A 14,441-nucleotide genomic window follows, 5' to 3' on the forward strand; every position below is an offset into this window, starting at 1 on the left:
GGTCACCATGGTTTCTTTCCTGTTTCTCCTCCAGGCATTGAATTGATGGGGGAGTTGGAAAAAAAGGCATCTTCCTTTCTTGCCCTGCGACATAAAGACAAAATCCTTCCTCCCTATCTAAGTGTGTTCTGGTGAGGCATGTAAAAGTTCAGATGTGATGAAAATTATTTGGGTTACTGTGATACTTTTACCCAGAAATATCTGAAAGACAATACAGACTAACAGACATACCAGGATATGCATATGACATCTGAGGATGTGCCCTCCTGTGCATGATGAATTTGAAAATGCAAGGATTTTCTTCACTAATAACTTGCTGCTTTCTCAGGAGGTAAAACAGATTATCTGGTAAATCCTTCAAAATACTGTTGCTGATAATTTAGGGCAATGCAGACTAATGTATCCAGTTAAAACTTGAGAAGGAGAAAATACGGTTTTAAGGAAACAGAACAGAAGCTGAGCCCTCTTAGATTAAAAAAAAATAAGGTAAGAAAATTCAATGTTTATAGTAAGAACTGCAAGAGTCTATCACTCACCATACATGTTGTTCCTCATAGTGCAGTATGCTGATGGGTATGGTTGAGGAAAATCAGCCTGGATTAAATAGTACAGCAAATCAGTTCAGTTGCATTAAACCCCCATGTGGTCTTGTCCACAGGACCAGAGAATTCTGAATTAAGTTAGATGAAAAGGGGAAGTCTAATTGTGATAAAGGATGTGTTTAATGCACGTATAAGTAGATTTGTTGAGATCACACCTTTAATCTCTTTGGGTTAATTTTCCTATTTGCACCTTCCAAGTCTCCTTCCTTGTGGTTCTGATTCAAACATTTGAAATTAAGTTATATTTTGGACATAAATATGAATTTTTATCCCTTGTTTTGGCATTTAAAAGGGGTTAGAATCTTATTTAGCACTCTTTCTCTGCCAGCTAGTAATATATTTCACATGCTTGTTTTTCCCTAATTATTCACTTACCAGACTGTAGCAACTTTGAGCTGTTTATATATAAAGTCTGGTGTTTGAAAGAGAGTAAGTTATATTTAAAATTTCCCTCTGTTTTTTAAGTACATACACTCACATGCAGTGCCAAATATGCCTTTCCAGTACATAATAATAGGGATCTAATTGCACCAGTTTCCCAAGGGGCACAAAAGTAGAAAAGCAGGGCCTGCGTGGAAAACACCCTTTCTTTTTCGCCTTTGGCCGTGACAGGCTCCTACATAGAGAATGAAATTCCATCTTCACAGAAGTCTATAGCAAAGATTTGACTGACTCCAGGGGCCTGGATTTGGGCCCACATGCCTGATTTCAGGGTGTGATTTTGGTGATGTAGCAAGCTTTAAGGAGTGGGTAAGAATATTCACTGTGGAAGGAAGTTATTTTGATGCGTTTTCTCCAGTCTCTCTCCCATGCTGGAATAACATTCTCCTTTGGAGTATGATTTCATCTTTCTGAGGAAGACTAGGAAAAGCACTTACTAAACAGACACTCAGCTTCTGGAAAAGCTCAGTGGGAAAATTTGCTTTTCAACTGCATGTGTACAAGTTTGGTGGCACCCATGGCAAAGCAGCAGTCCTTCTTTGAAAAAGAGACAGTTATGACAGGTTTAGCCTGCTGGTGCCCCAAGATCTGCTGACTTGAAATCATGTTTTCCAGCAGATCACTGCCCTCAGAGTATAGCTGAGGGGCCATGCTAATATTTCCTTCCTGAAGGGAGAGAGCACATTGGGTTGTCCTTAATGTGAACTGCATGAACTTTTGTACCTTTTCCTTTTCTTCTTGTCTTCTCAGAAGGAGGAGGATTTGTCCCAATATAGCCAAAGCATGCTGTTATGCAGGACTGGCTTATAAACATCATTTAATAAAGATTTCCCTCTCTAATCTCATGTGTTCAAGAATAATGTGGTTTTCATTCATATTGTACTGAGTTAGGTGGTCTCACTTTATTACTACCAATATATTTAACAATATTTTGAAGTGTGAATTCCTGGGTCTCACCAGCTCAGTTTTTCCCATAGATGAAGCTCAGGTAATGAGGTGTTTTGGGTACACTTTTGTTTTATCTCCTGTTTCCCTAGTGTGAGCTGTAACAACCTCAGCCCAAGTAAAAAAAATCTGATTTGCTCCCCATCCTGTTTGTATATAGAAAATCAAATCCTTGTTTTGGAGCTATCTGCTGTGGTGGTTGCTGGGATTGCTACACTGTTGGAAGATGAGGTGGGATATTGCTGTGTGTGTTGATCTACCTTTGTGTCTTACCCTGCTCTTGAGTTGCATGGGAAACATTATTGCAGAACAGCATGCAGATGTTGCCATTCCCTCTACTCCAACTTGTCTTTTTTTCCATCACCTATTGAAGGAACCCAAATAAAACTCTGTGTATACAAGTCATGAAAAAAAAAACCCAAAATGCAAGTTTGGGACTTGGTTGTATTTGCTAAGCCTACACAGGTATGCATTATAGTAGTGTTGCATGTTAAAACTTTAATGTTTCTTGATTAAAAAGCTCATCTAAGGAATAAAGTACATCAGTGCTTATCTTTTGCCATTCACTCAGTGCCCTACGTAGTCGCACACAAACAGGCAAAACAGTAACTAATCAGACCTTTTAGAGCTGCCTAACACACTTTTTGTCTTTATTATGAAACTAAGATTTGGTCAACTGAGGTCAAGTTGTGCACTTAACACAGCTTCCATTATAGTCAGTGAACTCTGTAACAGAGAGTAAAGTCAAAATATAAACACAGAACATTTCTGCAGCAGCTCTGGGCTGGGATTAACTTGGATCACCTAGTCTTCTGCTTTTAATGAAATTCTCTCCCTTGTATTTTCTTGTTTGGAAGAGAGTCCAAAGTTATCTCATGCTAATTTAGTTAGGCAGTGCCCTCCAGGGATGTCACAGGCCTCTATGACCTCTCCAGAGAGACTCAGCAAAAGGATGAGGAGAATTAAACATTCCTGAGAAATTGCAAAGCAGGAGCCCCCAGAGGTTTCACAAAGAAATGAGCTCCAGACTAACTGCCAGAGACCCAAGTCACCTTTTCAGCACTTCCTTGACATGTCTTTGCCAGTCCCATCTGGCTTGATTCAGGGGGTCAGCATGGGGACTGAGAGGTAGCAGCTAGAGAGGGCAGGATTCGAGGGAGGTCTGAATACAGTAGTCTCAGGCTTTAGATGCTTCTCCAAGATGTCCAACAAGAAGGTTTTATTTCCTTTCCTTCTCACATGGTCTCATGCTTTGCTATTTTGTTTGTGCTGAAAAGGGGAAGAATTCTAAGTGAGGAGGTTTAATAGTAAGTTTAGTTGTTATTTTGCCATGTGATGCAACAGTTTGTTTCATACCTGGTTTTACAGCTACCTCTTGGGTCAAATGCAGAAAAGACTGTGGCATCAGAGAGCTACTTATAGTGACATGAGCTAGCTACACATCCCACTTTCCTCCCTTATGTTGGTAGGCTGTAGAAATTAATTAAATTGATTTCACATGAAGCTGGAATTAGGCATGGTTTGCTGGACAGAATATTTCTCTGGGAGAATATTCAAAGAGCTAATTTATAAATTTCCTTCAATTATTTTGCAAAAAGGGAAAAAATAAATTTTCTAAAGTATAGGCAAGAGAGTAAAAGACACCAGTGTGGCTTGGTTATTAGTATCTTCATTACCTGAGTAGTTATCTCACTTATTTCTTGCATCATAACAAAAAATGTGCACTATCTCAAGAAATGTCTATTATGTTGAATTTTGGAGAATGTAGTCTAACAGTGATTTCTGTGTGATCTCATCCTTACAGTTCCTTGCTACTTTATCTTTAATTAGTCCAGAGCTAGTCAGTATTAAGGAAGAATGTTTGAATTCCCACCTTTTGCTATGAAAGTGCCAAGTCAAATCTAATTTTATAAAAAATAATGCATTTCATGATTAAATGTCTGTGCTACCCTTAACTTTCTTAAAGCACTCTAGTTGCATGAATATTATGACTCCAGCTTCATAGACAGCAGAATTTGGGCTGTAAGATTAAGTGCTTTAGTGAAGTCCCCAAAGAGAGTCATTAACACTGCTGAGATTGGAACACTGCTCATCATTTTGCTGGACCAAACTGAAACCAATAAGCATGCTGGACCTATAGCTGGATCCTTGTAATGGTTTGTGGTGTAGCTACTACAAAAAATATACAGAACAGAGAGTTGTGTTCATGTGAAATATGTTTCAGTAGTTGAGTTATAAATCTCTGAGAAGAAGAAAAAAAAAATTGAATGAGACTTGCATATGGAAACCAGCGTATAAGGAATGATGGTGTCATTGTGGTGATAAATCCATTGCATTCTTCAATGACTCATGCCTGTGCCACTGTTATTTGCCTGAGAACAGACCTCTGGCCCTTGCCAAGCAATGCGTGTGGGAACGTTGTTCCCAGTGTCTGACCTGCGGGAGTTATTCCAGCCTTAATGGCAGGATACCTAGTGTGTGGAGTCTCGCTCATGTCCACTGGGGAGGGAGAGCTCTTAATTTGTCTGGATGTGATATGAGCAATGACTTTTGACATGCATGTAGCAGAGATTTATTGCAAGCAAAAGTTGAAGTGTGATAATGCTACTGGGGTATTCTGTAATAATATGGTAAAAGACTTGTCGTCACTTCATCTCAGGCAGTGAAAGTCAATTGTATATGCTACACAGAGACAGATAAAAAACATAAGTATACTTAAAACTTCATATGGTTTGCATTTTTCGTAACAGCTCTCCTGACTCTAATATAAGACAGGTTTTAATTTTGTTTTGGGTAAGTGGATGTGCTTACAGTCTCACACCCACAATTCCATGGCTTTAAATAGAATTGCTCCCAGGGTGCATAAAAGAACACATGCTGTTATGTGAAGGATTTATCCAGGATGCCAGGATCGTATTTATTGCTGGGAACAAACTGAATAAAATTTTCTATTCCATTCTGACACTAGCCCATGGAGAGCAGCTGTATCTATGGTTTCAGTGCAGATCCTTCTCTTTCCCTGATGCAGGATTTGGTGCAACTAACTGCTGTCGCAGGAATTACTAATGATGGTCGAATCAGAATGGCCAGAGCAAGCCACGGGAAGGTCAATGCAAAATGCCCTCCAAAAGTATTTTTGAGCATGCTTTTCACATCTGCACAGCACAGCCAGACTTCTAAAACACATCCTTTGGTTTCTAGGATCATTTTGCTGTTGCCTTCTTTTTGGCTGAGATTTCTATGCCCCAATTTGGAATGGCAGAGACCATGAGCTGGTACCTGACCCTGAGCACAGAGGAACTCGGTCAGAGCAACTGTAGTGCTAACACTGAGGCAGCAAGTCTATGAGGCAGATTCCTCTGCCCAGGGCTTGAGTTAAAACTGCCAGACTCTTTGCATAAGCTGCTGTATCACATGGTGGCCGTTTTGGGTACTGTTGGCCTAAAATTGAACTTGTGACATGAGGTAAAAATAAAAAAGAAAATAAATCCCTCTGTATTGCATTACCGTATCCCCAAGGCATCAAAGTCGCGCACTTGTCTCAGTCTGTACTCAGCCAAGAGAATTTAGCATCAAATTCCAAAATGTTGTCACCTGAAATGTTCTGGTAAAGGAAAAGGAAAAAAATCCATTGTACCAGGAATGACATTACTTTAGCATCCTTTTTCTCTTTTTTCAAGTGACTTCTTGCTTTTTATAGTTAGCAAAACATTGCCTGATATGCAATTTTATGACTGTCTCATAAGTAACAATGACTTAATGGTGGAAATCTTTCTTATTTCCAACTCCAGTGCACTGAAAACTGCAATAAAATCAAAAAGTGAAGTTCGGGGATGTGTTTAAGATAGCATGCTCTTTATTTACACAGATTATTCAGACAAGGATTCTAATTTTTAAGAACTTAATCAATATAAATATTTTTCTCAAGAGGAGTAAACTAACATTTCAGTTCAATTCTTTTAGATTAATATTAAGGAATGTAACTTCTTTAGAAACTCATAGCAGTGGGACGAGAAAATGCATGATGTTCAAAAGTATGAAGCAAGAACTCTGGAAATTTGAGGGGAAATATAAATTATGAAATAAATGTCAGGTTAATTTTATGTTATTGACTCACTCTTTCTCCCTGCATTTTTTTTCTCAATAACACTGTTCATAAATTTTGTCTCAGTGCTCTTGCTTTGTTACTCTTACTGTCCTAAAAGATTACTCTTCTTCCTTCCAAATTATACCCTCAGACATGTATAAACATTATGAAGTGCTGCTTTATTATCTCTGGGCCTATCTGCCTGTCCTCTGGCAGTTCTCTGCTGCTTTTAGCAATTTTTTTTGAGTACATGTAGTGGTTTAACCTGAGTCAGGGCCCATTACTGCATAGGGCAGACCTACAAACCTGGAGTAGAGAAGGTAGCAAGCTGCAGAGGCAGTTTTGACAGATAGGAGGAAAGGAAAGGAAGATTTGGAGAGAGAAAATAATTTTCTGAGTCGTGGTATGGATAACAGCATTTTTGTTTTTGTGGAGATCAGTAGTAATTTGGCCCATAGATCATGCTGTCCCTCTGACCCCCCTCAAAAGGAGCACGAGTCAGCTTGTGCTTAGCTGTAAGTGCTTAAGCAATCCCGGAAAGAAATAGGAGGTAAACAGGTGTTAGAAGCAGGAACCAGGATCTTTTTATAGTCAAATGTTGCACTGTAAACATTTTGTGATCAATATCTACATTGTGATCATTATTCTGAGGCTGACAGTTTTGCTCCAGTGAGCATGCCAGTACTTGACTTGAAAGCCTCATCTATTTTCTTGTGGTTAGATCATGGCCCCAACCAGCCCTTCCTGGCATGGGTCCCTAAGACTTCTCTGCCCTCACCACAACCTGGGTACAACCCTTTACTTTAGCGGTGAGTAATCCTGTCAAATGGGAGTCTGCCTCTTTGTGAAGAGGTATTTTGTCTCACATTCATATAAAAATAGCAGGGAAAATTAATTCTGGAAGGGTAAAAAGGGAGAGGAAAGCGGGTCAAATATCTTTCCGAATTGTCTGCTAGGTGGAGCCTGGGAAACGTGTATTTGTTCTATAGTCTTGACTATGTAATTCAAATCTAAGTGGTTAAAACACTCACATACTTTCTACAATTCAGATTTTTCTTTTTTTTTTTTTTCCTCTCTCTTTACCTTTTAATTTGTTTCCCTTTTCTCTTAAACAGAATTTAAGGAAGCTCTTTGTTAGCAATTGCGACAATATCCTCCAAAATTAAAATGAAAGAAACAGAGCATATGTGCATCCTTTCTGTATTTTTTCATTAATTTACTTTGTGTCACACATGTCACTTCCAATCAAACCACTTGAAGAATAAACAAACCATTGTGGACCTAAAAATCTGTTCAAAACTTTTTGGCAGGAAAAAAGGACTATATTAATTTTCATTGTTGGTTGAAGTTTCCCAACAAGCAGCTTTACTATTTCTTTTTTGCCTCCAGCTAGCAACTAAGGATCAGTTATAAAACAGTATACAAATACTTCCACATATTGAAAGAACAATATTTTGACATTCAGTGACACAAGGAAAAAAAAAAAGGAGTAATCTACTTTTTGATAACACAATGAGAACTTTGTGTTCACCCGAGGTCCATGTGAGAAACATCGTGTTGCGTTAACAGGGAAGGTTGACCTTTAAGGTTTATCTGGATTATAATTCTTGTGGTTTTTATTAATAGAACTGCCTACTAAAGTTTCACGAGTGCTCCTTGAGATCTGTAAAACAATTGGCCTATCTACTTACAAGAGAGAAGTTAGACAGTATTTCCTACAGATGTGAGGGCTTTTGTTTCAGAAGACATTGATATTGTTTTCATTTGAGATGGTCCACAAAGATTAGCAGGTATTTTATTGTCTTAGTAACTTTGTAATTATTGGATAATTATCTTTTAATGTATCAACTATACTCTTTCAACTTGAAAGAAAATATCATGGACCTGAACACAGTTGTGCTCTGAACAAGTTCACCTCTAGAGCCAAATCATAGGATTTAACTAAATCAGCAAGCATGCTTCAAATTGATTCTGTGAAAATTTCTCAACTGAAACTTCAAAAATTTCTGAGAAAGTTTATTAAATCTCATACAATCTCCTGGGAGACTTGCTGTTTGTTTACTTTCTTGGGATTCTTAAGGTAAATTGTCCATTGTTTCTTATCAAATGATGTATTTTTTCTCTCAGAGGAAATTGTTTTCATCTCAAATCTGTTCCCATTTTATATTTTTTGTGTCAGCGATGTCTACGGTTTGCAAATGTTGCTCTTCTGAATGGAAGCAGCTGCACTGTCATAAGTACTCAATGTCTCCTCTGCATGAGCAGAAAAGACACAGCTGAAGGAAAAACTTTGTACACAGACTTTGGAGTCCTTATGTTCAGCATTACACAGTTAAGGAAGAAGCATATCAAAATGTATTTAGACTGATGAGATCTGATGGATACTCAAATGGTGTTCAGAGGGGTTTTTCCATGAATGGAGGTTCCTTGAGCAACAGATCTTGCACCAACGCTGTGATTTTTGGTAATCTGAGAAAACAGGATGATGACTCTTTAGAGGAAAGGAAGAGGCATGTGTCCTGCCCTTCTTGGGAAGTACCTCTGTTGCTGGAGGTTTTGAGAAAGGGTTGAGCATGTGAAAAGTCACCAATTGCAATGATAGACAATGACTTTAATCCTGAAGTTATGTTTGCCTTTCAAGTACAAACTGTGACAGCCCAGTAAGGTTCTTACTTATTGGGTGTGCACCCTTGCTTTTTAAGTAGCTGAGCAAGAAGGGTTGTAATTTAGGGGGGAAAAAGCATAGTAGTACATTGGTTATGCATACTCCCATATTCCTGCTGTCACTGGCTTCTTGGGAGTATCGGCATGCCTGGCAGCACATCCCTGTGGTTTTCTTTGGCAAGAGTCTCATTGCCGTGCTTGCCTTGACCTATAACATTGTCAGAAACAAGTACTAAAGCAATAGTCATTACTCTAGACTGAACTCCCATTGTGGCAGGGAGCATGGGCTCATGCCCAACACTTTTGTATGTTGGCTGTCAGGCAGAGGCAGCTTACAATTTACTCTGATCACAACACTTTTGTGCTGCACTTCATCTTCACTGGTGTTTTTCAGCCATGTGTGCTGTGCCCCTGTTGTGTGCAAAACATGTGTAAGGTGATTTTTCCCCCCCTCTGCTGTGTATTATATGTAAGTATCACTGTGTCTTTACATAATCTCCTTATATAACACACTCTGATGCCTACGGGGTACACCCAGGACACACCTACTCTTTTAACAGTCACAGAAGTCAATCAGATGTGGGTGACTCAGCCCCCAGTGTAGCACCTTTTTTTCCTTCTCTGCCCCTCCAAAAGTGAGTAAATAGATAAAATGGGAGTCGGTTTGGGTTCAGAGCTCTGAGTCAGTGCCCCGTCTCACTTTTCTGAGGCATGACCATCAATTGTGGTCAGTTCTGTAGCAGCTTGAGAAACCACAGCCAGTCAGCTGGGTTGTGTCAGGAGGAGCCGGATGATGGCATCTGGAACTGCTTCGCATCCCAGGCAGGCAGGAAGTGCGTGGGCATGACATCTCCACATGTCGCTCAGCACAGGAGATGCCAAGCAGCCTCTATCAATGCCAGTGCAGTTGAGTTGGGACAATGCAGAGAGGGAGGTGGTACAATAGCCCTTTCTTTTGTGGCACAGTCCCTCATGATGCACACAGGAACAGCAGTCATGCCAGGCCTTTGTGCTCGCCATATGGGGAGAAGGCTCTCCTTTGCTCCCACATCCCTGCAAAGGCTCATCATGCTTTGGCCCAAAATGCTCGATTCTCCTTCTCAGTGGTGACCCCAGCAGGACAGCTGTGTTTGGGATCACTAGACTACCATATCCAACCCACTGAATGCTTCTGCCCACTTCTAGACAATAGAGTATGGAATACCATAAAGACAGAATTTCTACAAATGGTGATAATGTACTGCTGGGTCTCTCCAGGTGGTCATGTTTTCTGACTTAGTCAGAAATTGCTCCCTGATTGTTGACAGCCTTGAGGTAACCCATTCCTTCTACAGTGATAGAGCTAGTAAGTAAGTAGAGCTAGACATTCACCAGCCTCTGCTTCTTTGCCTCTGAAACTCGCTGACAATGCACCATGCATCAGACTGCAACTATCTGTTCCATCTCCTAAAGTAAACATTACTGATTTGGTTTGATTTTTTTTTTCTCCATATGTGGCAAATACAAAGTCAGAATTTTTCTACATAACACCTAGAAATACATATGAAAGTGCTTTTTTTACAGTATAGGTCTTGGAAAAAACTGCAAGTGTATGTAGCAGTGCAAGGCAATAGTAATTAGTACCAGCAGGAACATTTTCTATTTATCCCATTGTGGGACCTGTAAAGTCATATCTGTTTTGGGTCTTGAATTGGATGCAACATATGAAAAGGCTTTATACTTATTCTTTTGAAAAAAAAAAGTCTTTTATTTCCAGAGCAGAAATTATGAACTGATTTAAAATCTTAAAAGTTGAATTTATTTTTGCTCTTGAATATGAAGATATCTGATTATGAGCCCATTTTAACTATACATAGTGCGAGAGCAGACAGTGAAACAAAAGTCTCAAATATATGGAGTTAAACATAACCTCAGCTACCGGATCTTTGTTATCCATGGATGACAGCCCAGTTAATAAATGTTTTCTTACTGGGATGCTAGACTGGAAGTTAATGGTGAAACACATTTACAACATACTCTAGATTCTCGAGACAAGCAGACATATCACAACCATAGTGACATTGGCATGCACAAAATGTATCTGTGGGGGTGTTGTGTTAGTCAAACTTGGGTTTTCCCGCTTACTAGCACCTTACTAGGTACAAACACTTCATAATCAAAGAAATTTGGGCAGGGAGAAGACTGGTTCATGTTTTGGATATGTTGCTTGAAAATGGTGCTTACTACTGGCAGGGGTTTATGTAGAGAAAAGAGTAGAGGGGAAAGATAAAAGAGGAAAGATTTTGGCAGAGGCTGGAGTTCAGGCATGCAGAACAGATATCCTAGTCCACATAATCATAAAAGTGTGTCTGCTTGCTAGACTAGTTACGTATCTCCTTTTAGGTTTCTGTCTTTGAAAGTAAATGACATAGAAGTGCCTTTAGACTTTGTGACTCGCTAGACCAGAGCCAAAAAGAATTCAAATATGAAAAATATGTTTTGTCACTTTTGCCATTAAGGGAAGAGTCTTACTCTAAGAGAGCTGAAGCCTGAATTGTTTCCATGGTAATCTTCTCCACCTTTTAAACATCTACTCATATTTTGTTATCTGGACTGAGCAAAAAATTAGGGAGAGGGTGGCAGAACTGAAAACAAGTCATTTCTTCACTTACTGTCAGCCCATCCAAAAAAGCCTTTACAAAGAAATACAAGAAAATCCACAATTCTCAGTTCCTGCACCAGAAAAATTCCTAAAATATATGACCTTGTGATGGTTAAAAGATATCCAAGAGCCAAAGCTGGACAATGTTTTTATCCCAGTTCAGCCATGTCATGGGTCATGTGGTTCAGCATGTGAACAGGAAGGTGAGAATGGGTGAACTTTTGCCTCGGTTGTGCAGTCCATCAGAGAATAAATGGAGCAAATCACTCTGCAGCTGGATCGGGAGGTGAACGGCTGAATACCTCTCACACAGAGGCCTTTGTGTTCTGGACATGATCTAGCATTATGATGGGATGCACTAGTCTGAGGCTTTGTAGCAATTACTAACCCATTATCACGCTAGAACACGAGATCATTTATCTTCTAATTCAGAGTGTCACCTGTTCTTCATTTGCCAGTCAATAACCATTAATTACTTTCAGTGGAAATTTAAACAAAGCTTTTCCCCTCTGTTAAAACCAGTAAGCCATTCAGTAATGACAAATAAACCTGGAGCTGTATCACCCCCTTTCCTCTTGTTCTCAGCCTCAAGTCTGGTACAGTATGAATTCTTTAAGGAAATGACTAGAAATTCATAGGTCAAGGACCTTTATTAGTCTGATGTGACGAGAATCTTATTGCTGGCACTTGATGTAGGGAAGGGATATAGCTACTGCCTGTACATGGATGTTTTATTAGTTGTCATGGGCTGTACCTGAGGAAATATAATTTTGACTGTGGAACTTCTTGAATGTTTTTTTCTGTCTTCTGGCTTGCCTTGACATTTTTTTATAGACTGTTCATGCAGACCCATTCAAAGCAACAGCATTTGGTCACCTTCCTCAAAGCAAAAGAGAGCTATCACTTACTTTGTAATTTTTAGCATGTTAATTTTTTTCATACCTGGTTGGATTGAGGTAACTCTAAGTGCCAGAAATTGTGAATGCCAAAAAAAAAATTAAAGAACCCACAGTGATAGATTCTCAAGAAACCATTAATCTAAACATTCTTTCCTGGTAGGATTTGAAGAAAAAATCACTTTTAACAACTCTTTCTGCATTGTTTGATCATTTCTAAGTTGATCCTGTTGAAATTTACTGCAGTTTAAGTCTCATTGCTGAGACAATGATTGCTTGCTTGTTGAAATGGTAGACAAGAGTTGATAAATCCAAACGCATAAAACCTCATTGGGTCCACTGTCAAAGGCTGTTTTTTTTTGTTAGGATTTTGCAGCTGCCTCCTTCAGTGTAGGGTGTGTTTTAGAGTAAAGGGAAACTTTCAACTCTATTTCATATTAATACAAAAAGTAATATGTAAATATTTTAAATACTCACTGGATTGTTGAATGTCTTAGTGTAAGTGCCTGCACTGAAGCTGTGTCAAAGGAATTAAAATACTGAGGTGTTTAAAAATGATGGGGTGGCAAAAATTGTTGGAAGTCTGATCCTGCTTCTGCTTAGACATATTAATATTACCTTACCAACAGTCATAGTAAGTAGCAGGTGCTTATGCTAATTGCATGTTGAGTCAACCAGTGTACCATTTTTGGGTAAGGGGGAATTTTTACCAATAAATGATGCTTTGTAGTTGCATCTCTCTCCAATGTAACTGACATTACTGTGTCAAGGCAAGAAAATGAGTTCATTATGTACAGCAAACATCCACCAATGTTGGGAGGAGAACCACTGACCCGACTGACTGGTTGTCTAATGTTGGAGATCCTTATTTTCCCAAATAGTGTCCTCTCTTATGAGGAAGCATGTTGTTTTCAGCTAGACTGCTTAAGGAAGCCTGAAGGTCTGTGAAATCAGGGACTAGGCTGGGAGATCCAAAACTATCAAGCACTTACCTTAGATACTCCTGTTACCTTTCTGTGCAGCTGCTGCTACTGTGAATCTTGCAAGCTTGTCCGTTCATGAAGAAACAGAAGCTGGTGATTTATGGTGACCTCTCAAATCAGCAGGGAAACCCCAGTGTTCCAAAAAAGCTCATATGAGAGATACAAGTTAAGACATCTCCTCCCCACAAGATGAGTTTCATCAGCCAGTTGGGTATTTCTGCGTCATTGGCTAGGATGTTCAGTCCTGGAAAGGAAAAATAAAGTTGCTGCCATTGTCCTGCCCAGCAGGTCATCTCCCTAAAGTACAATTTATAATTTATGTCAAGGACTTACACAGCAGTTGCCCAAAACCAATCCTTCCGTACACATTCGAGAAGTAAAAAGGTTCAAAAGGAACATGTTAATAAAATCTTGTCAAAACTTTGGAAGATGCATAAAATAATAACTGTAAAGAAAAATGTCTCGCACCTATAGCCATTTAAGTGAAATGTATTGCCTTGCTATGCAGGACACTGATTTATTGAGAATAGAAAGGAAAAATTGAATATTTCAGGTGGTATTTACCAAGAGAAACTGAGCTATCCCAAAGCTTTTATTAATCTGATTTGCAGAGTATCCACTACCATCAAGGGACCTACTAAAGTTGTTTTCTTTAAAGCTGATGTGAAGAGGTCAATGCAAATAGCATCATGGATTACAATGTGAGAGGATGACAGTACTTTTTACCATATGGAGAGAGAGTTGATTTATTTTGTTTCCCTTTTCTGGTTATTTATGAAACAAGGATCGTGCCATACAGGTATTCCCTTTTCCTCTCCAAAGGAAATTAAGCGTTTGCATCATTTTGATTGATCTAAATTAATAATTATTCTGTACACCTCCAGCTCCTATGCAGTCAAACAGTCCAGTCACTAGAGCACTGCCTTGCACATCAGAAAATTGAAATGTACCTGCGGTGATATCTCAGACAAGTCAGACATGTCTTTGAATACCTCTTTTCCATCTGCTTTCCAGCTTTCATGCTGACTTAGCTGTCCAGCCCTCTGAGATGGCGCCCACCCATCATTACTTGTTTGTGGGAGAGGACTCTGTGAAAGACCTTGCTGTGGGAATTAAAAGCTGGTCCCATGAATTGCAAATATGTTGGCAATCAGATGAAGTTTTGCTTCAAAAAATACTGCA

The 14,441-nt window shown here is 39.2% G+C and overlaps 1 protein-coding gene across 5 annotated transcripts in view; it reads left to right on the forward strand.

Moving 5' to 3' along the window:
• Positions 1–14,441, forward strand: part of GMDS (GDP-mannose 4,6-dehydratase) — a 405,091-nt gene that overhangs the window by 306,799 nt on the left and 83,851 nt on the right. The gene's annotated exons all lie outside the window — the stretch shown is intronic.

This window comes from Anomalospiza imberbis, chromosome 1 (genome assembly GCF_031753505.1).
Source record: "Anomalospiza imberbis isolate Cuckoo-Finch-1a 21T00152 chromosome 1, ASM3175350v1, whole genome shotgun sequence".
In the NCBI taxonomy this organism is placed as follows: domain Eukaryota; kingdom Metazoa; phylum Chordata; class Aves; order Passeriformes; family Viduidae; genus Anomalospiza; species Anomalospiza imberbis.